This window comes from Mandrillus leucophaeus, unplaced genomic scaffold (genome assembly GCF_000951045.1).
Source record: "Mandrillus leucophaeus isolate KB7577 unplaced genomic scaffold, Mleu.le_1.0 Scaffold298, whole genome shotgun sequence".
Lineage (NCBI taxonomy): Eukaryota > Metazoa > Chordata > Mammalia > Primates > Cercopithecidae > Mandrillus > Mandrillus leucophaeus.
In genome coordinates, this window is record NW_012103120.1 from 79120 (window position 1) to 102021 (window position 22902).

Consider the following 22902-nt stretch of genomic DNA (forward strand, 5'->3'; position numbering starts at 1 on the left):
ATCACTGAAGTGATTAGTCTCTGCATTTCCATGGGATTTCTCTCCCTTACTTTCTAGTTTACGTTTATCTTACTAAATTATCTATGGTAATTCTGCTTCTTGCTCATCAGGCCCAATTGTCATGATAATATTAATGTGGCAAAGAAAGGAGGTATTCTAGGTGTTTTTGTGATAATGCAACTCTAGGAAGACTAGAGTTAGGCAAAGAACAGAAGTTAATTTTTTCTAAACAATTTTTGACCATGTCAGGAAAAAGTAGACTACTCTTTGTGTTTTTTGACAACTTTTAAGGAAAAAACAAAAGCAATTTCCAAATCAATAACTGCATACCAGGTACTAGGGTCTTTGAAAATTCGCTCTAATAAAAACAATGTTTCTAGAACAGCTGCTGTAATTGGTGTAATTGTCTTATTAAATTTATAGTAGTACATATTTATTTGCCAAGGTCCATCTGCTTTCTTCTGGTGTCTGTTCTCTGCAGATTTCCCAGTCTTATGGTAGGGAGAGGAAGTTCCAGGGGATAACACTTTGTCCTGTCTTTCATAATACCCTTTATTCCTTGAGGAAAGGAACCAATGTGGGGATTCTGTCAGGTGCTGAGTACATCTAGGTAAACTATATTGCCAGAAGATGGGAATATATAACAGGATGGGTCTTCAGAAAAGAGGCCCAGTGGGGTTGAGACTCTCTTAGAAGAGGACACCTGGCTACTGCTAGTACTTCAAGATCTTGAAGGAAGTAACTTATAGAGCTGGAGTTCAGCCTCTGAGGACAGGTGCTGCCTAGATAGATTCTGATGGAAACCATGAAGAGGGTGCAATGAAGTTGATTCTGAAGGAGCTGAAAGAAATTGGAGACTGGCATCAATTGCTGAGGTCAGGAGACATTGCTGAGACAATGCTTCCAGTAACAGCAAGTGCATAGAAAAAAGCAAACCGCTTTTCATTTCTTTCTTAACTAGTCGAGTGCCCCCATTTATCAGATCTAACAGAAAGTCAGCTGTACATAAATGTAGTTTGTAGAATCCTAGCTCCAGAATCACAGAGAATGGCAAAGACTGATATGTTTGGGACTCAGAGACAAGTGCTAAATAACTAGAACATCTACTTTGACAATATTTGTGAAAATTTGCTTGAGTATGCATTTTCTCACTGTTGGAATCAATTGTTGATTTTCTAGGTTAATTAATTTCATTGAAACTTTGGTTTCTTCAAAGGGTTTTCTTTGAAAACATTGATTCTGAATAATATTTTATATCCTTTTGATAGGAGTCATATTCACAGGAAACATTTTTGAAGGAAGAGGTTTTAAACCCAGATTAGATATGTGTGTTTATAGTTTTCAAATACATTATCTCTGTCAGTATTTTGCTGCCGAAGAACATATCAAAATTTTGCTGTTGGTGAACACGTTGAATGATTACCTTGCCTTCTCTGGCTTCTCTCTGTCATCTAATCATTAATTCTCCATAACTCTCCAGCTAATTCTGACTTGGAAATTCCTCCTCTACTGACTTGAGTTCTTTTCCTTGCTCCACCTGGAGTGTGAATTTAGTCCTGTGGTAACTCATTGAGATTAATTTTGTCTACATCCCTATCATTACATTTTTGACAAGGTCCTTTGAGCAGGATCTAGGAATTGTCATAATTACCTGAAATCTATATTCTTGAGTGTCACTCATCGGTATGGTGTGTTCATTTGCTGCTGCTCTTGAGAATTGGCAAAGGCCTGTGCAGGTAGAGCTGCAGAGGCACAACCTTCCATTCCAGCTTCATGCAGGATTCAAGTTGTTGTGTCACTCAAAGTCACCTTTAATTTCATTTTCACTTCTTAAGGTCTAGGATAAATGTCTTCTGCAAATCTCCAAAGCCCTGAATTATTTTTTTATTTCTTATTGTGCATTTACTAATTCTATCATGAACTCATTGTTTTCTTGTGATATCTTGTCATATACAGTCAATTAACAATTGACCCTCACTGTTGACTACATTTAATCATGATCATGAACCCAGAGGTACAAGTTTATTAGATACATTTTCTCTTCCAAGTTATCAAGTCTTTAATTGTGTCCAATGTTTTATTACTGCAAACATAAATCAATATCTCACTACTCTCTGGGAATTGTTTTCCTACTGCCTTCCATCTGATGACTAAGCCAATGCCACATATTTTCTTTTTTTTTTTTTTACGAAAGTTTCCTACTTTTGCTATAAATGTCTTTATTAGGTTAAGCTGGTCTCTGTGATAGTCGTAAATGCTTAAATCTCACTAATGACACATCTAAGTTTGTTTCTTGATTTTATAAAGTCTGTCATGGACCTAGTAGCTATCTTCTAAGCAGTGACTCACTGATTTGGACAACATGTTTCTTGGTATTTGGAACATATGGTTTCTAGGTCAAGGACAGAGAGAGATGGAGGGTCGCATACTGGTTATTAAATGTTTCAACACGGAAGTATCACCCATCACTTCTGCTCACCACTGATGATCCATACAATCTGGCTTAACTAAAAAGGTGTTGGAAAATGTGGGAGAGCACATAGATGTATGGGGGAGCACATGGATATATGGAATGCAGTAAATTTAAAGGCTTACAGGAAAAACAATATTCATGATCATTTTTAAATGTAGTGTAGATACCTCCATATAGTTAGATTCCTAATTGATAGAAATTTAGGTTGTTTCCAAAGTTCTGCTATTAAAACATGTTTTGTGCTTAAAATTCTTTGTATAATTATTGATGTGTCTCCTTAAGATATATTCTTAGTAACAAAATTCCAGGATAAGAGGCACCTTATATTCTTATACTATGTGGGATAGATAGTGTTTTGTGCCATCTATAATGCTGGGTATTTTCAATCTTTTCATATTTGCTAATATGAAAGGTAAATAGCAATTTTCTCCTGTTTTTATGTGCATTTCTTTAATTACAAATACAATTAAATGTTTAATTGTGGCAATTTGTCTTTATGATTTCTTTATTGTTAAATTTCTATTCATTTCCTTTGCCCAAGATTTTGTTCTTAAATGACAATCTTTGTTATGTTTTAGGATTTGTTCATACGATGACCCCCTGATACCATAGTGAAAGAATTGTGCCTTGCAGCAATAATCTTTTATTGTTTATATCCCTCTTTTATGTGCAGTTGGAGGCATTAGAATTCTGTCTTAGCTTCACTTTTCTTCCCTTTCCCAGATTCCTGAGAAAAAAATTATCTATCACACAGGTTGTCCATGGTCTTAAAGACTGGTAGAATTGCAATGGATTGTGGGATAAAATAACTGTGCCTCATCAGATATGTAGGAATGGCATGCATGGTTTTTTTTTTTTTTTTAGTTTTCAATATTTTTCCAGCTAAGTTTTATGTGTTTTTTAAGGGACATACTATCCATTTGCAATACTAGAAAAAAAGTAAATGATTTCAACTATTAATATGTATCTCTTGAGGACAATATTTCATTAATATTAAAGGGTCCTTAGAAACCTAAAAATGCATTTAACACAAGAACCTATTTTATTTTATTATTATTTGATAAAGTAATATCCATATTTAACCTTTACCTATCAAACATATAAAAGTAATATCTTTGATATAAAAGATTTTATTACTTCTAAAAACTGTATACCTTAGTATAGTTTTTATATTTTTCAGATTACAGTTTTACATTCATCAGATTGGTTCACTGAAAGAACCTGGAAGATATACCACACTGTATTGTGAAAGAGACATTGAAGAGATGATTTGTAATTTAGCAAGAATATCGTGTCAGTTTTTATACAGAACCCTAGGAACAACAGTGATCAATTTCATTCAACATTATGAGATTTCTTACTCACGGATGAAGTAGATATGACAGAATAATGGCTAATGTTAGATGTCTATCACACACACACAGATTCCTCCCAGCCATAATTCTGTTTCCGAAAGAACCCACTGTACTTTCCTGACTTAATGGATGGTGTTTTCTGTGCCTTGTAGTTCACTTTGATATATATATATCTTGCTAAGGATAAAATTTTTTTCTTTAACATTTTGTTGTGATTTCACATGCATTTAATTCTGTTATTTAAAAACAATATGGATTTCATATTTTTGGCAAAGTCAAAGACGAAATGTGTGGTTCAATGTAGTTTCCCCATACCTATTAAATTCTGATTGGTATAAAGGTCATTCTGATTCTAATATAAATCTCCTGAGAAATTGCATTATAGCAATTCAAGTGAGTAGACACAGATTTTCTGTGTCTCATTTAGGTACCTCAGTTTCAAATATTATCAAGTAGGTAGTGTCATCCATTTACTTTTCTTTTACACTAAAAAAATGCCTACAAAACTTTTATGATTTTTTTCTTTATAGTATACATTTACCTCTCTTATGTATTACATTTATTTTTGTCAGACATAATTTTGATGGACTTCTTTGTGTATATAAACACATGTAATGTTATTTTATTATATATTTTTAACCAAGCATAACAGAAAACCAAGTTGGATAAGTTTGTATCTAGGGGAAATGACATTTCCATGTTGTCCATTATAAAACACATATTGATGACCTTTAGGTGATTTAGATAAGTCACTTTCATAAAGATCACATTATTCTAATTCTGTTAGTCTAGAGGAGAAAATGGAAGTTATGTAGAAGTTTATGTGTAGGATAGAGTGACAGAGAGAGAGAGATGATTTTTAAGACCCTTTCAAATGCTAAAATTGTAGAATTTCATGATGCTATAGTTTTCAAATACTCAGGTCTTTAGTGTTGGACTAAGTCATCTTCCCATGGGGTCCATATGCGGGTGATCAGTCATGGAAAAGTCTACTTTTAGACATTGTGAGCATTGTTAGAATCAGAGGCCAGGCCAGAAACTGAGGTTTCTTTTACACTTTAACCTCTTTGCTTTGCTTTGCTTTTCTTTTCTTTTCTTTCCTGGGTGTTTTTTGTTGTTGTTGTTGTTGTTGTTTTTTTTTGTTTTTTTTTTTTTTTTTGACAAGAGTTTTGCTATTGTTGCCCAGGCTGGATCATGGCACAACCTTGACTCGTGGCAATCTCTGCCTCCCAGGTTCAAGCAATTCTCCTGTCTCAGCCTCCTGAGTTGCCAGGATTACACGTGTGCTCCACTACACCCAGCTTATTCTTGTATTTTTAGTAGACACATGGTTTCACCATGTTGGCCAGGCTAGTCTCAAACTTCTGACCTCAGATGATCTACCCATTTCCACCTCCCAAAGTGCTGAGATTACAGGCATAAGCCACTCCTCCTGGTCTATCCTGTTTCTTATAAAATTTCTATCTTAGAAAAGTGGCATAGAGTGAAGACTTGATAACTTTATAGCTAGGGAAAATGACATTTCCATATTGTCCAGTATAAAACATGAATTTATATTGTTACATTCTGATGGGCCAAGAAGACATGTATGTTTAAGTTCAGATTCATAGGCACAAGGTATTTAATATGCTTCAAACTACCAAAGGATTTCAAGCAGTTTGAGAAATACTACCATGAATAAGGGACAAGAGGAATTCTGGAGAAAGGGTGGTGCTAATGCATACCCTTATCTCCCTCCAGTATGAATTTTGATCTGTCCACCAGCACAGCTATCAATGCTGGCAGGCAGGCAGGGAATGGCAGGTATGTGGGAACAACTGGCTTTTTGGTTTTGATAAGGGATAGGACTAGAGCTCAGGACTCAGTTCTCTTCTAGGCCTGACTAAATCTGGAAATAAAGCTCTGAGGCAAACTACAGAACCCTGTGGGTCTTGGAAAAAACTGGCCTGTGTAGATTCACTGACCCCTAAGACTTAGGGTAGCTCTATCTTGCATGAGTGGTCATAGGAAGAGGACCTGCTAGTCTCCTTAGACCCTAAGGATTTACACTGTAGAGAAACAGATGACTTGAACCCGTCTTTACTCTGAGGCATGCAGACCACTGATTTGCAGCTGAAGAAAGAGAAAAGAGGCTTCTTCCTGGTTTCAGAGAATGACGATCTATGAGCTGTCAGTTTGCCAGCTTCCAGAGGCAGAGAGTAGGAAGTCAAATAAGGAGAAAAAGGAAAGGAAGCAGATTAAGAAGTTTTGTTATTTTTGTCTTCTTAGCTTGCAGATAAGAGGAATACTAAATATACCCAATACCTACAATGTGAAGCATGGCAGCAGCTTGACCTCAGGGTGACCAGAACCATCTGTATACAAAGAAAAAAAAACCCACAGAAGAGTTGGCTTTTGTTAAAATGGAAAATATGGAGGAGAAACGGGGAACTTTAACACAAAATAATTGGACACATACAGGCATAAGATGGCATAAAAGACTACCTTAGATAAGACTACCTTAGATTCTGAAATACTTATGTGTGACAGGATATAAGGTCTGGGATGTTTTGGAAGATAATCCAATTGGCTTAGAAGGTGACATCGAATTGGCCATTTGCTGGTAGTTGCTGCAGAGAGGTAATGAATGGTACATGGAAAAGGGTGTGTTATTAGGATTATTTTAATTTATGTACAACTTTGGAATTTTCCATGACAATACATTTATAAATTATCTTGAAAGATGAATATAGAATAATTACTATTGAGGATCATTTTAACGGCCTGTAAGATCAAATAGAATAAACAGCTAAGATTTCAGAGCAAAAATACAAAGTCACTGAAATTATAAAGAAAAAGATTAGAGACTTAGGAAAGTGTTAGATAATGGAAGTTTAGAAGAAGAATAATGAATAAATGGAGTACTATAATAATCGAAGAAATGAAAAAGGCAGTTTTCTCTGGTTTTCAGAATTATTTTAGTTTGTTAATTGAAAGGGTTTACTAAGTTCTAGGAAGGACTGATGGAAGAAGACACATTTAGGCAAATCCTCCTGAAGTTTCTGATTCAGAAAATAAAAAGAAAAATTTTTTTATGAGTTTTCAAACAAAAAGTTACACACAAAGAACACAAATTTAAACTTTCATGGGATTTCTTGTCTTTAATGCTAGAAGAGAAAAGCACAGTGTAAAAACATCTGCTAACTACTGAAAGAAAAGCACTGCAACTCAAGCATCCATCCCACACATGGATAACATTCACTTTTCAGGGTAAGAAGATGTAAGAACTGAGAGGAGTGGAGAAAGATGGCCAAACAGAAGTCTCCACTCAACATACCCCCTACAGCAACACCAAATTTAACAAGTGTCTACACATAAAAAGCACCTTCATAAAGACCAAAGAATCAGGTGAGCATGACAGTAGGCAGTTTAAACTTCATATTACTGAATGATTCACTGAAGAGGGTAGGAAAGGCAGTCTTAAATTGCAGATGTCACCTCTCCCCTGTCCCCTCAGTCCCCTCAGAAGTGGCTGCCTGGCATGGAGAGAGTCCATGCACTTGGGGGAGGGAAGGTGAAGAGATTGTGAGACTTTGTGTAGAAACTCAGTGCTGTCCTGCCACTGTGGAAAGCAAAATCAGGTCAAACTCAGCTGATCCACCCACAGAGGGAGTGCTTAGATCAGCCTTAGCCAGCAGGGAATTGCCCATCCTACCGGTCAGAGCTTGAGATTCTCCAGGGCTTGCCACAGAGGGCTACGTGCTCTGGGTTCTAAATAAACTTGAAGGGTAGTCTAGGCCACAAGGACTGCAACTCCTAGGCAAGTCCCAGTGCTGTGCTGAGCTCAGAGCCACTGGACTTGGGAGACACAACTTTGTGAGACACTGGCTGAGTAGGGAAGGGAGTGCTTGTGCCACTGCTTCCCAACCCCAGGAAACATAGCTCACAGCAACGAAAATGCCTCCTGCCTTCTCCTTGAGGAGAGGAGAGGGAAGAATAAAGAGGACTTGTCTTGCAGCTTGGGTACCAGTGCAGCCGCAGTAGGACTGGTCGCTGGGCAGTCATGACGCTCCCATTCCTAGCTATAGCTCCCAGATGACATTTCTGGATACACCCTGGGCTAGAAGGGAACTCATTGACTTGAATAAAAGGACCCATTCCTGTCAGGACGCATCACCTTCTGACTAACACACCCTTGGGCTCTGAATAAACAGCAGTGATACCCAGATACTACATTAAGGACTTTGGGTGAGACTCTCAGACTTGCTGGCTTTAGGTGAGACTCATCACATTCCTAGTTGTGGTGGCTACAAAGCAAGACCCCTTCCACTCGAGAAAAGTAGAGGGGAAAGTAAAAGGGACTTTGTCTTGTGCCTCAGCCACAGGGAGGTAGAGCACCAAGTGAGTTCTTAGGTTCCCTGATTCGAGACCTTGGCTATTGGATGGCATTTCTGAACCTGCCCTGGGCCTGAGGGGAGCCTACTGTGCTAAGGGTGAGTCTCAGACCTGACAGCATTCCCTTTAAGCTGACTGAAGAGCCCTTGGGACTTAAGTGAACGTTGGCAGTAGCTGTGCAGCACTCCCCATAGGCCTATGGTAGCAGTAACATGGTGTGAGTCCCCTCTGTGGAAAGGAGAGGAAAGAGTGGGAAGGATTTTGTCTTGTGGTTGGAGTGCCAGCTTAGCCACAGTAGTATAGAGTACCAAGTAGATTTTTATGTGTTTTGACTCTAGTCTCTGGCTCCCAGACAGTACCTCTGGACCACCCAGGGCCTGGGGAAATGTACCGTCCTGAAGGGAAGAACACAAGCATGGCTGGTTTTGCCACCTTCTGATTGTAGAGCAGTAGGGCCTTGAGTGAACATGGGTGATAGCTACATAGTTATTACAGTGGGCTTTGAGTGAGACCCAGTGCTATATTTTATGTCTAAGTCAGTGCAGTTCCAATGCTGGTGGCCACAGGGGTGCTTGGATCACCGCACCAGTTGCTCCAGGCAGCTTAGCAAAGAGAGAAACTCCATTCATTGGGGAAAAGTAAGAGAACTGAACTCTCTGCCTGGTAATCCAAGGAATTATTCTGAATCTTATCCAAGATCACTAAATCAGTACATCTTTCAGTCTGCAAGAACCACAGCATTAATAGGCTTGGGGTGCCCCCTAAAGAAGATACAACTTGGATCACGAAACTCAAGTCCCTTCAAATACCTGGTAAATCTTCTAAAGAAGGATGAGTACAAACAAGTCCAGATAGTAAGGACTAAAATAAATACCTGCTCCTCAATGGCCAGACACTGACAAACATCCACAAACATCAAGACCATCCACGAAAATATGACCTCTCCAAATGAAATAAATAAGGAATCAGGAAACAATCCTGGAGAAACAGAGATATGTGTGCTTTTAGACAAGAATTCAAAATAGCTGTGTTGAGCAAACTCAAGATAACACAGAGAAGAAATTCAGAATTCTGTTAGATAAATTTAACAAGGAGATTGAAATAATTAAGATGAAACAAGCCAAACTTCTGGCATTTAAAAATGCAATTGACTTATGTAAGAATGGATGCGAGTCTCTTAATTCAGAATTTATCAAGCAGAAAGAATTAGTGAACTTGAAGACAAACTATTTGAAAATACAGTAAGAGAACACAAAAGAAAGAAATTGAAAAGAATGAAGCACACCTATGAGAGCTAGGAAATCGCCTCAGAAGGGCAAATCTAAGAGCAATTGGCTTTAAACTGGAGATAGAGAAAAAGATAGGGATAGAAATCTCATTCAAAGCGATAATCACAGAGAAATTCCCAAACCTGGAGAAATATATTGATATTCAAGTAGAAAAGGTTATAGAACACCAAACAGATTTAACCCACAGAAGACTACATCAAAGCATTTAATAATCAAACTTTCAAAGGTCAATGAAAAATAAATGTTTCTAAAAGTGGCAGGAGAAAAGAAACCAATATCATATAATAGCACTATAGTACATTTGGCAGCAGACTTTGCAGTGGAAATCTTACAGGCTAGGAGAGAGTGGCATGACATATTTAAAGTACTGAAAGAAAAAACTTTTACCCTAGAAGAGTATATCCAGTGAAAATATCATTTAAAAATGAAGGAGAAATAAAGACTTCCCAGATAAACAAAAGCTAAGAGATTTCCTCAACCGGATCTGTCTTACAAGAAATGCTTTAAAGGAAGTTCTTCAGTCACAAAGAAGAGGATATTAATGAGCAATAAATCAGCTGAAGGTACAAAACTCACTGGTAATAATAAGTACATAGAAAAACACAGAACATTATGACACTGTAATTGTGGTGTGTAAGCTACTTTTAAGTAGAAAAACTAAAAGACTAACTGATGATAATAGATACAGCTTTTCAAGACATACACAGAACAAGACATAAACAGAAATGATAAAATGTTAAAAAGGGGACAAAGCTAAAGTGTTGACCTTTTATTACTTTTTTCTTGTTTGCTTGTTTATGCAATCAGTGTCAAATCATCATGAGTTTAAAACAGTGAGCTAAAAGATAGGATTTGCAAGCCTCATGGTAACCTCTAATCAAAAAATGTACAATGGATACACAAAATATAAAAAGTAAGAAATTAAATCATACCACCAGAGAAAATTATGATCACTTAAAAAAAAGACAAGAAAAAGGGAAAGCAAGAAGGGAAGACCACAGACCTACCAGAAAATTTTGATCAGAGAAGATGCTTGATATTATGTCAATTTTGGGGATCTTTTAACACTTGTTTTTTGCTTTAACATATGGTCTATGCTTGATAACGATCCATGTGCTGAGGAGAAGAATATGTATTCTGAAGCTATTGGAAAAAATGTTCTGTGAATACCTATTAGATCTTTTTGGTCTACAGTGCAGATTAAGTCTGATGTTTCTTTGTTGATTTTCTGTCTGGAAGATCTGTCCAATGGTGAAAATGAAGTGCTGAAGTCTCTAGCTACTATTGTACTGTTGTCTATCTCTCTCTTTAACTTTAATAATATTTGCTTTATATATCAGTGTGCTACACTGTTGGATGCATAAATATATTTAAAATTGTTATACCCTCTTGCTGAATTGATTCCTTTATCATTATATAGTGACCTTCTTTGTCTCTAATTACAATTTTTGTCTTGAAATCTATTTTGTTTGATATGAGAATAGTGGAATCCTGCTTTTTTTTTTTTTTTTTTTTTTTTTTTTTAGTTTCCACTACCATGGTGTATCTTTTTCCATGCCATTATTTTCATCTGTGTGTGTCTTTATACATAAAGTATGCTTCTTGTAGGCAACAGATCACTGGGTGTGGAACATATACATAATGGAGTACTATTCGACCATAAAAAAGAATGAGATCCTATCCATGCAATAACATAGATGGAACTGGAGATCATGTTAAGTAAAATAAGCCAGGTACAGAAAGACAAACTTCACATGTTCATTCACTTGTGGGTGCTAAAAATTAAGACAGTTGAACTCATGAAGATAAAGAGTAGAAGGAGGGTTATCAGAGGCTGGGAAGGGTAACATGGGAGTTTGGGGTAGAGTGGGAATGGTTAACAGGTACAAAAAAAAATAGAATAAGACCTAGTATTTGATAGAAAAAAGGGTATCTATAGTCAATAATAATTTAATTGTATACTTAAAAAATAACTAAAAGAGTATAATTGGATTGTTTGTAACATGAAGGATAAATGTTTGAGGTGATGATACCCCATTTACTTTGATGTGGTCATTATGCATTACAGGCCTGTATCAAATGGTCTTAAATAACTCATAAATATGTACACCTACTATGTACATGCAAAAATTAAAAGTAAAATTTTTCTAAAAATTGAAAAAAACCCTCAGAGAATATCAGGCAAACATAAACCATATGAAGAAAATACTTGAGCAAGGATTCCAAGCAAATGAATACATGAGTCACAACAGAGGCCTCAGGAGCATGAAAGACAGAGTAGAGAGGAAACATTAATAGGTAAATGAAGATTCTGAAAGTCAAGGAGCCATAGTGCAAAGAAAATCTAACAAGAGACTGCAATGAAAAGTGCTAAGCCATTTCAGTGAATCCAAGATTTTGGTCTGAGAAAAGGGGCAGATGTAAGAGCCTGCAAAATTCTTTTCTGACATTGGGTTGGGGTCAGGGGGAAAGTGTTGATACCCCAAGTCTCTTCTTGGTTGGGAAAAGCAAATTGGTAATAGAGCCCTGAATTGGGGAGAAATAGTTAACATTTTATTTTCAAATAAGAGTAGAGATATATGTTCTTGACTGTCCTCAGAATGAGAATATAACTAATTTGGAAAGTCACAAATCTCCAGTTTAACAGGAGGAAGCTGTGTAATAACTCTATCAAATTGTGTAATAACTCTATAAAAAAGGAATAAACAAAAAATCAGATAAATAATAAACATTAAGTGAGATCAAGAAACAAAATCAAATATAGCATTTGCTATACTAAACGTGAATAATCTAATTTTTTCTGCTAAAACAGAGACAATGAGAATGGTTAGAAAATATCCATTGAAAATGAAGACATTTGGAAGAAAGTAATAAGAAAAGTATGAAAATAAAGACATGAGAAATAGGAAAATTCAAAAATCAGGAAAACAAAAGTAACAATAATTACATACAAGTTATATTTTCAAGGAAAAAAGCATTAAACAACTGAATAGTTTAAAAGGACATTATGTAGTGACAAAAAAAAAAAAACTAGACATCATTCTCATATATTTGTGTATTTTAACAAAATAGAACAGATAGGCCAGACATGGTGGCTCATGCCTGTAATCCTAGCCCATTGGAAGGTCAACGTTGGAGGTATGCTTGAGCCCAGGAGTTTGAGACCAACCTGGGCAACATAGTGGGATGCCATCACTACCAAACATAAAATAAAAAAAGTAGTGTGGCATGGTGGCACACACCTGTGGTCTCAGCTACATAGGAGGATGGGGTGGGAGGATCACCTTGAGCCTGGAAAGTCAAGGTTGCAGTGAGCCATGATTGCGGCACTTCACTCCAGACTGGGTATCAGAGTAAGAACCTGTCTCAAAAAAAAAAAGAAAAAATTGGAACAGCTAAATTTATGCATATAAATAAAGTGAAATTGTGCAATAAACATAGTGTTGCTAATGTACTGAGAGATACTGAAAAACTTTTTCAGAATTGTTAAGTTCTAGATAAAAAATAAGGAGGATTATGATTAAGTATTTATCAATAAACAAACACGATTACATAGAGATCATATAGATTATGCATTGTACATATGTAAGTATATATATTGAGAGAGGGTGTGAGAGATTGGCATCTCATAGAAAGAATGTAAACCTTTTTCATGACTTCATGGAAAATTTCAAAAAAGTACATTATGTGATTAGTTACAAAACAAATCAAAACAAATTTTTTTTTTTTTTTTTTTTTTAAACGGAGTCTCTCTCTGTCGCCCAGGCTGGAGTGCAGTGGTGGTGAGATCTCGGCTCACTGCAATATCCGCCTCCCGGGTTCACGCCATTCTCCTGCCTCAGCCTCCCGAGTAGCTGGGACTACAGGCACCCGCCACCACGCCCGGCTAATTTTCTGTATTTTTAGTAGAGATGGCGTTTCACCGTGTTAGCCAGGATGGTCTCGATCTCCTGACCTCGTGATCCGCCTCGGCCCCCAGCTTCCCGAAGTGCTGGGATTACAGGCGTGAGCCACCGCATCCCGCCCAAAACAAACTTTTAAAAGTGTACATTTTACAATTAGCATTTCATAATTATAAATAAAAATGAAATAATAGTAAGATATTTAAATATCGAAGTGTTGAGAACTAATAGTCTCATTTAAATCTTAAGGAAGGAACAAAAACTTAAATATATTTTTAAATGATCAAATAAAGTTTTTGAGAGCAAATAAAAAACAATTGGGGAAAATACATGTTTCATAATCAAACATTTGGACATCATTTTAATTTAATTTCACTATAATCAGATGGAATTTATAGTTTTAAATTCATTATTTATTTGCTCAACAAATATTCATTGAGCCCCTCTGGGATGTAGGACACCTTTCTCAGTATTGAGGATGCGGCAGTGAATAAGGTCTCCATTCTCCTTGGGCTTTTATTTTAGTTAGGAAAAAATACAATAAAAATTAACAAAAATATTCAACTTTGTAAAATAAAAATAAGGCAAGGGATAGATATAGGGCAGAATTATAAATTCAGCAGACACTATTAAAGATAATGGTGACTGGCAAAGGACCACAGGAGTCATTTTGACAAGTTGACTAAAGGAAGGACAAGCTAAAGCAAGTGGGAAAAGAAATAAGGTGAAATTAATTAAAGAATAAAAATGCAAATAGAAAAATATAATTACATTAGGATGGAAAAGAATATTCAATGATACGTAACAAGTTTTAACTTTTTTAACTTAGTGATAGGGCGTACAAATATACATATAGTGTTAACATTTCCAGTAAAGAGAAGATATACATGAGTGTGTATGAATGTATATGTGTGTTTGTGAGTGCCCATATGTCAAAATGGACAAGGATTTCAAGAAGAAATTGGTCTTAGACTAACTGTTCAGGCCAAGGAAAGAGACTCCTCTTACTTTAAGAAAATATCTTTAAAAATGAGGATGATGAGTAAGAACAGCAACACCATCAATAAACTGCTATTTTTGTGGATGAAGTGGTTTTAGTTAATTACATTTACTATTTTCTCTCTATAATATTGTATAGCTCCTATTTTGAACGTAAGCAAACTGAGCCTCAGAGAATTAACTTTCTAAGTTTCAGATTCATCTAAGAAGTAGTAGATTAATATTCACTATTCACCTTGGGACTGTTCTAGTAAGAATATGCTGAATTAGTCTTCCATACCTCAATGGCACTACACAACTAAGCTGTACTTTCCATGCATGCTGCACAGGCACTGTGAGTTGGTTGAATGCTCTGTACCATGCAATCACAGAGCAACTTCAGCTAATGGGGATCCAGCATCTTGGCCTCCTCATTGGCTGGAGCACAAGTGAGCATGGAGCTTAAACTCATAAACCCTTTGGCTTGCTAGCCACAACTGATCACCTAGTTTTACTAGTTTTACCTGCACCTAGTGCAAGGGGTGGCTGGAAGTAGAGGTTCCAAGAAGGTGCAGACAGCTATCTATTAGTGAACACTAATAATGTATGTCAGTGTTTAACAAGAAGTTGCTGGTAAAGCATTTTGTTCAGTGGCAATCACATAGAAAATTTTCCAATCAAAGAAATGTACTATTACAGTTATAAATAATATCCACTAGAATAAGAATTACAAAACTCCTTCAAATCAAAAGACATATATTTGAATATGTGATAGCAATCAAATTTTATCAAAAATTAGGAAGGTGGGGCCATAGGAACTGAATATATATTTTTAAAAATGGAAATTGAAGGAGAAAGATGTCACAGTTTTTGCTTATTGATAGTAGGTAAATGTACTTTGCAAAAGTGTATACATTTTGCATAGGTTTATGTAAGATAGCAAATTTCTAGTCCAACAGAATCAGAATATTTCTCTTTGTCCACTTGTGAAGAGCTCAGAAGAGCAGCACAGATGAAAACATAGAGAAAAGTCTCAAGGAAATAAATAAAAAAAGTTTTAGATAAGAAAATTGCTTTTTACAGCTACAGAAACAATTAATGAAAAGTATATGCTACAGAAACAAAAGTTTAAAAAAGTGAGAAAAAATGAACTACCCGTAAAATCTTTCTGCAGAGACAGGGCAAAGTGATTAGAGACGTACTAGAAAGCAAGGACAAATAAAAGTCACATATTTATATGTGAATTTATAGGATTAAAACAAGATGGTGGGAAAGTTGAAGGAGAAACAGCTAGGTTAGAATGGCAACAAACAAGCACTTTTGGAAAATTCCTTATGAAACTCTTTCAAACACAAAAATTAGACTTTGTTCTGTGTTTGTTTCTACCAGACACAGGCAGAGATTTAATGAGAGAATGGAGATATTAGTCAGAGTGAAGAGCCAATTTAACAAATGGTGTTGCAGCTTGGGAGTTGAGAGATAGGATGAAGCTGTAGAGAGGAGCCACCTGTGGGCCCATAGGTCCCTGGCCGTCCTTTGAAGCTCCACATAAATCCCGAAGTCTTCCAGCACCAACCTTTGGCTGCCTTCTTCAGTAGCACGTGGGGAAAAGGTGAAATGTTCAGCATAAGAATGCAGGGCCCACTAGATAAAGTATGTCAGTGATACTTAATAAAAGTGATAGGAAAAGATATTAGAGCTGGGAGTGGGGGTCATTGGCATCTGCAAGCAGGGATCAAAGAATTTCCTAGAACTTTCCTTATTAAGGCTGGAGGTACCTTAAGGGATTGCCACAGAAGGTGCAGTTCTTTAGTGAGCGATGTGGTTTGGCTCTGTGTCCTCACCCAAATCTCATCTGGAATTATAATCCACAAGTTTGAGGCAGGAATCTGGTGGCATGTATTTCGATTATGGGGGCAGTTTCCTCCATTCTGTTCTTGTGGTTTCTCACAAGATCTGATGATTTAAAAGTGTGGCACTTCCATTCGCTATTTCTCTCCTGTTGCCATGTAAGATGTGCCTTGCTTCCCCTTCGGCCATGATTGTATGTTTCCTGACGCCTCCCCAGCCATGCAGAACTATGAGTCAATTAAAACTCTTTTCTTTATACATTACCCAGTCTTGGGTATGTCTTTATAGCAGTGTGAAATGGACTGATACAGATGCACTGATACCACAGTAAGACACTAACTTTTAATGGGCAATTATGTCCCAGGCATGATTCTAAACATTTCCTGTATGTCATCTGATTTAATCCTTACACTATGGGACATCTTGTATCCTGTATGTATATGAGATCACTTGGACTCAGGAAGGGGAACATCACACACTGGGGCCTATCATGGGGAGGGGGGTGGGTGGAGGGATTGCATTGGGAGTTATACCTGATGTAAATGACGAGTTGATGGGTGCAGCACACCAACATGGCACAAGTATACATATGTAACAAACCTGCACGTTATGCACATGTACCCTAGAACTTAAAGTATAATAATAATAATAAATAAAAAGAAATAAAATTAAAAAAGGAATATAATTATAATTTAGAAGATAGCACACTTCACAAGAAGAAAGAGAGCTTGGCATGATTGATATAGAATTGTTTTTAGGTGTGATGTTTTATTTTTTAATATTAAGACAGAAAATAATTTAAGATAATGACTACTCAGATTAAATTTCTACCAGGTAATATGGTAATATAAGAAAGCGTTTTGCTAAATGGAACATTTTAAAACAAAAAACCAAGGCATGAAAAGGACATTATAAGGATAGTTAATCCTAAGGAACTGAAAAATGAGGGAAGGCAGAAAATTATTGCTTAGGAAAATATAAAACATTCCTGTACGTAAATGAGAAAATACCAGTTTTGAAGATAGAGTTATTAAAATATATTTATAAGGCAACAATAATAAATTAATAGCTACTATTTACTGAGTAACTACTGTGTGTCTGTCACTGCTGTAATATTTTTATATGGGCTATTTTATTTAGTCTTCACAATATCCCTACTAGGCAGGTGATTTTAGAGGGACTTGAATAAAACAAAGGTTCATATGTGATACCTTACACTCTGAGCTGTGGGTAAGGGTAAAGTGAGTTTCAGGTTGAGAGGGATAGTCTCAAACTAAATCAAGAATATAGAGAAGAGATGACACCATGACATGTAGCATCCAACTGTGCTACTTTAAAAGACTTTTAAAGCCAATTATCTAAGATCAAGGAAGAAATGTGTAAATTATAGTTATGGAAAAGTTATTTGATTTTATTTAAAAAAAAAAACTGTGGAATGAAGAACTAATACTTTCAAAATATAGACTCTAGGCCAGGTGTGGTGGCTCACATCTGTAATCCCAACACTTTGGGAGGCTGAGGCGGGTGGATCACCTGAGGTCTGGAGTTTGAGACCAGCCTAGCAAACATGGTGAAACCCTGGCTCTACTAAGAAAAAAACACACAAAAATTAGCCAGGAATGGTGGTGGAGTGCCTGTAATCCCAGCTACTCAGGAGGCTGAGGCAAATGAATTGCTTGAACCCGGGAGGCGGAGGTTGCAGTGAACCGAAATAGCACCATTGCACTCCAGCCTGGGCAACAAGAGTGAAACTCCATCTCAAATCCAGTAGCAAAAATATATAAACCTGTGAATATGCAATGAACTCTACAGAACAGTCCAAAAAGGGAAAACACATTATATAATAAATTTCGACGAAATCGATTATGGCAAAACAATAAAAAAATTCTATGTTGAGTTAATTAGAAATTACTGTGCAATATTTGAAGGATTTGTATGGATCTTTGTTGGAGACTCATTTCTATGTATTATATGTACATAAATTTAATAACTACTTCTGAGGACCAAATAAATGATGGGCATGGGAGAAATCTGAAAGGATATTAAAGTACTAAACAGATGTAAAGTAATCCCTCTCTTTACTGAAATCAGTCATTTGATCAGCTATTATGATAGTTTTCTTTTTTAAATCAGCTCCGATCCACATTTAAAGGGACCAAAAGATATGCAGCCGTGTGTGTGTGTGTGTGTGTGTACATGTGTGTATAAGAGAGAGTGAGAAAGAGTTAGAAGGCCAGGAATGTGAGGTTAAACTCCACTAACTAGTTGTGGAAACTTTGTAATTACTCACGCTTGGTAAGCCTCGGTAAGCCTCAGTTCCCTCGATTATAAAGTGAAGATAGGAGATGAGCCTAGATATAATGATTGTTTTGAAGACTAAATGAGATTATCTTTATAAAGCATTAACTTCAGTGCCTTGTATTTCAAATTTATTCACACATCAGACATATTCTTATATTGTATTATCATATTGTATCTTTATAAGTTTATATTTACATATGACACATTTATTACAAGTAAGACAAGACTTTCTTTAAAAACTGAAACAGTGAAGTAATATGCGCTGGAACAAAGGTTTCTGGTCAAAACAAAATTCACTGAGTACCTTCTAGTAGGTTTTTATCATATCTTCTATTCTGGCTGGGGATAAGAATAAATATTGCTGTAGTAAACAAAAGTAATATTTGATAACTATAAAATCTGAGAGATGAAGTGGTTACAGTATTGACAGAAAATGAATCTTTTTTATTTTTAGAGATTAGAGATGAAGGGAAAGCTTGATAGAGAAGTTGATGTTTAAGTTGGCTTTGAAAGGAGTGTCAAAATTTAATTTAATTTAATTTAATTTAATTTAATTTAATTTTTTGAGACAGGGTCTCTGTCACCCAGACTGGAGTGCAGTGGCACCATCTCAGCTCATTGCAGCCTCCACCTCCTGGACTCAAGCAATCCTCCCTCCTCAGCCTCCTAACTGGGACTACAGGCATGTGCCACCATGCCTGGCTAATTTTCGCATTTTCTATAGAGACAGGGTTTCATCATGTTGTCTAGGCTGTTCTCCAACTTCTGGTCTCAAGCAATCCACTTGCCCTGAACTACCGAAGTGCTGGGGTAACAGACGTAAGCCACTGTGCCTGGCGTATTTATATGTATTTTAGGATAGAGATTGTGTGTGTGTGTGTGTGTGTGTGTGTGTGTGTGTGTATGTATCTATGTGATACAATTAAAAAAAAAATTATCCAAAGAAGAAATGTGGGAACTGTGGAACAATTTCAGGGAATGGCACTAACTTGGTAAAATAATTAGTATCTTGCTAACTCTAGAATTTATCTTCTTTCTTTGCTTTCCTTCTTACTCAGACTTCTCTATTTTTATTTGTTCTTCACAAAATTTAAATATACAGTAATCCATAAAGCTATACTATCCATCACTCCGATCATTTTTGCCATATTTTCACAAGATTAAAAAAAATAAAACACCATAAATAAAATTGAAGAAACTCTATTCCTCTGTCATATCCCTCTCTTCCTCCCCAGGATTAATTGCTATAATAAAAATTGGGAGTGAGTCCTTCCTGTCCATGTGTTTAAACCTTTGCCATATATATGTAATATTCATAATGTACAGTATCATCTTATCTTTGTTAAACTGATATCAATATCTTACCATACTGTTATCTTTTTTTTACTCGTCGTTACGTTTCTGAGTTTTATTCAAGTTGACACATTTAGATCCGGTTCACTCACTTTAACATCTAATTTGTCTATAACCTCTCCAATAAGACTTCCAGAATGTGTTTTCCACTGGAACTGCTCTTTTCAATGTCAGCAATTATCCCATTCCTAAATTCAATGGACACTTTCTTTTCTAACCTTCAATTTATCAGCAGAACTGGATTGAGGTGACTTCTCTCTCCTCCTTAATGAAGCTAGTTCTTTTGGATTATGTGAAACAATATTCTCCTGGTTTCACTGTATTTCTTTGAATGACTTTCAGTTTCTTGTGCTACCTGCTCTCATCCAGATTCTAAACATTGAAGTTCCTCAGGGCTTGATACCACGTTCTTTTAGAAAAATAAAAATAAAAATAAAGTTACTTATCTCACGGTCTTTTCCTTATCTGCTTCCATGACTTTAATAGCCTCTCTAGCTGGTGATTCCCAAATCTAGGTGCCTCCAGTTTTGGCTATTTCCAAGGTTCATATGTTTTCTTCTTTTTGTTTTCTTCACTGGGATATCTCTAGATTATCCTTGGTTTCTCTCTTTCCTTCATAGCCTTCTCCTCCCTCATTCTACCATAGAATGCATATTTGAATTAGAAATATTTCAAGATATGATGCAACTCTTCTCTTTACAAAGGTTTGGGTATCCATCACCATCATCCTAGTGTAGGCTGAAAGTTTCCTATTATCCTTGGAATAACATTTAATATCCTTATGTCCTACAAAGTCCTGCGTGATCTGGCCTCCCCTTAAGTCTTTAATTTTACAAATCTCTGCCTCTCTGTCTTGCTCATTACTTTCCCATTGTAGTATCAGTCTTGAAAAGTTCTCTAAAAATTCCCTTTCACTGATACATAATATTTTACATAATTATGGGGTACATGTGGGTATTTGTTACATGTATAGAATGTATAATGATCAAGTCAAAGTATTTGAGGTATTCATCACTTTGAGTATTTATTATTTCTATTTGTTGGTAATGTTTCAAATCCTCTCTTCTATCCACTTTGAAATATACCATGTACTGTTGCTAAGTATAATCACTCTAGTCTGCTACCAAACATTACAATTTATTTTTCTAACAGTATGTTAGTACCCATTCGCCAACCCCTCTCCCTTATTAAGCCACAATCAATGTTTCTTGTCTTAGACCCTTAGCACATCACTCATCCTGCAGGCACTCTTTCTCTTCACATGACTGTCAGCTACTCTTCAAGTCTCATCTTACGTTAGACATGCCTTCCCTGTCCACCTAATTTATAGTCATCCCTGTTAATTATTCTCTATTAACGTCTAAAAATGTTTTGAGTGGCTTCCAAAATTGATTCAAAGTCGGGAGAAGCAAACTCAGAAAATAGAGAGGAACCATAAGAAGATAAATGACCAGATGACCTCAGGCTGGGTCACACCATAGAAGCAGCCTAGCCAGAATGTTGATGTTATTCATTCCTGGGCACTCATGTCCTGCTGGATACTGGTGGCTGTTGTAGACAGTATATCTTCTACTCCTGGAATGAATCCAACATCCTAGATTCAAGTCCTGAGTATTTCCATTTGACTGGGGAAGTTACTTTCCAAACAGGCTCATCCAACAGCAGGTTTTCAAACACAGAAAAGGTGCTTAGATGCTGGTTAAGAAAAAAATAAATAAATGAAACCAAATGTCTGGTCTGGTGTAACTACAAAGTGATTTGTGATTGCATATTCACTCATTTATTTGTCTATTTTCCATATCCCATGATTAGTGTGTTAGGTCCACAGAGGCAGAACAATGTTTGACTCATCTCTGTGTTCCGAGAATCGACTGGAGAGTAATAGGTGCACAATAAATATTGATTCCATGTCACCCAAATTAAAATAACACAGTCTTAGTCATTTTAAAACTAAATTACAGGCGACTAAAGCCCATGTGACATTAAAAGATTTATTTTCTCTTCAAACTCAGTTTTAGTTTTATCCTTCGAAAAACATCTGGCTACATACCTAACGCCGCAACTTCATAATATTCTCTCTTATGTTTGTGGTAATGGTGAGGGCAGGAGGGTGCCCTTTATGCAGAGCTACATATCGGACCCTAATCAGCAATCTTTTGTAAGAACAAACCGAAGTAGGCTACAGGAACATAGCAAAAAAGTTTTGATGAATACATGTCTTTAGTGATTTTTAGGTTTTGCTGACCTCCTTAAAAGTTCTCAAGACATATTTTGTTCAAAATTGCAGTGTTCAAGTGCCCCTTAGAGCTCTCTGTGACATTGATTTGATAGCATTGAGTTTCAATAAAAAGAAAAGAGCGGAGGTAGACTTCATTTCACAGCCGAATCCATTAGAAGATGTTTTTGGAGGATTTCCAAACAGAAAAGAGAACAGCTACTTTCTATTTTCTCAAAAAATATAATGATGGATCCCCTTTCTCACAATTCTGATGCTTAACTCACCAAATTGACTGAAATAATGACAAAAGTGAAGTAGTTTATTAATAATTACTCTCTTTTTCTCTACTTTACTTTGGTTGTGATGTGGAATAAAAGGCTTTTGAAGTTATCATACTAGTTCGGTAAAAAACCCACAAAAATGTAAATGTTCTGTTCAGAAAAAAATGGGTTTTAATTTCTAGCACAGTGAGAATCCAGTAAATTACAGAATGCTGAAACTTAAAACATATAATTTTAAATAAAATTGGATTATATTGAAGAATTGAATAACTGAATTGAATGTTAAATGCATATATCACTTTTTAAGAAAGTGTCAAATTGTTTTCTAAAGAAATGGTTTTTATATTATCAAAAGCAGTGTATAAAGTTTCTATTTCTTCCAGATCTTGCCAACACTTGTTATGGCCAGGCTTTTTAAATTCTAGCCCTTTCAAACACGTATGTAGAGGTATCTCACTGTGGGTTCTTTTCCGTTGTCTTTAAAAATTTTATTTTTTAAGCTTAATTGAGGTAATTGTTATGGAAAA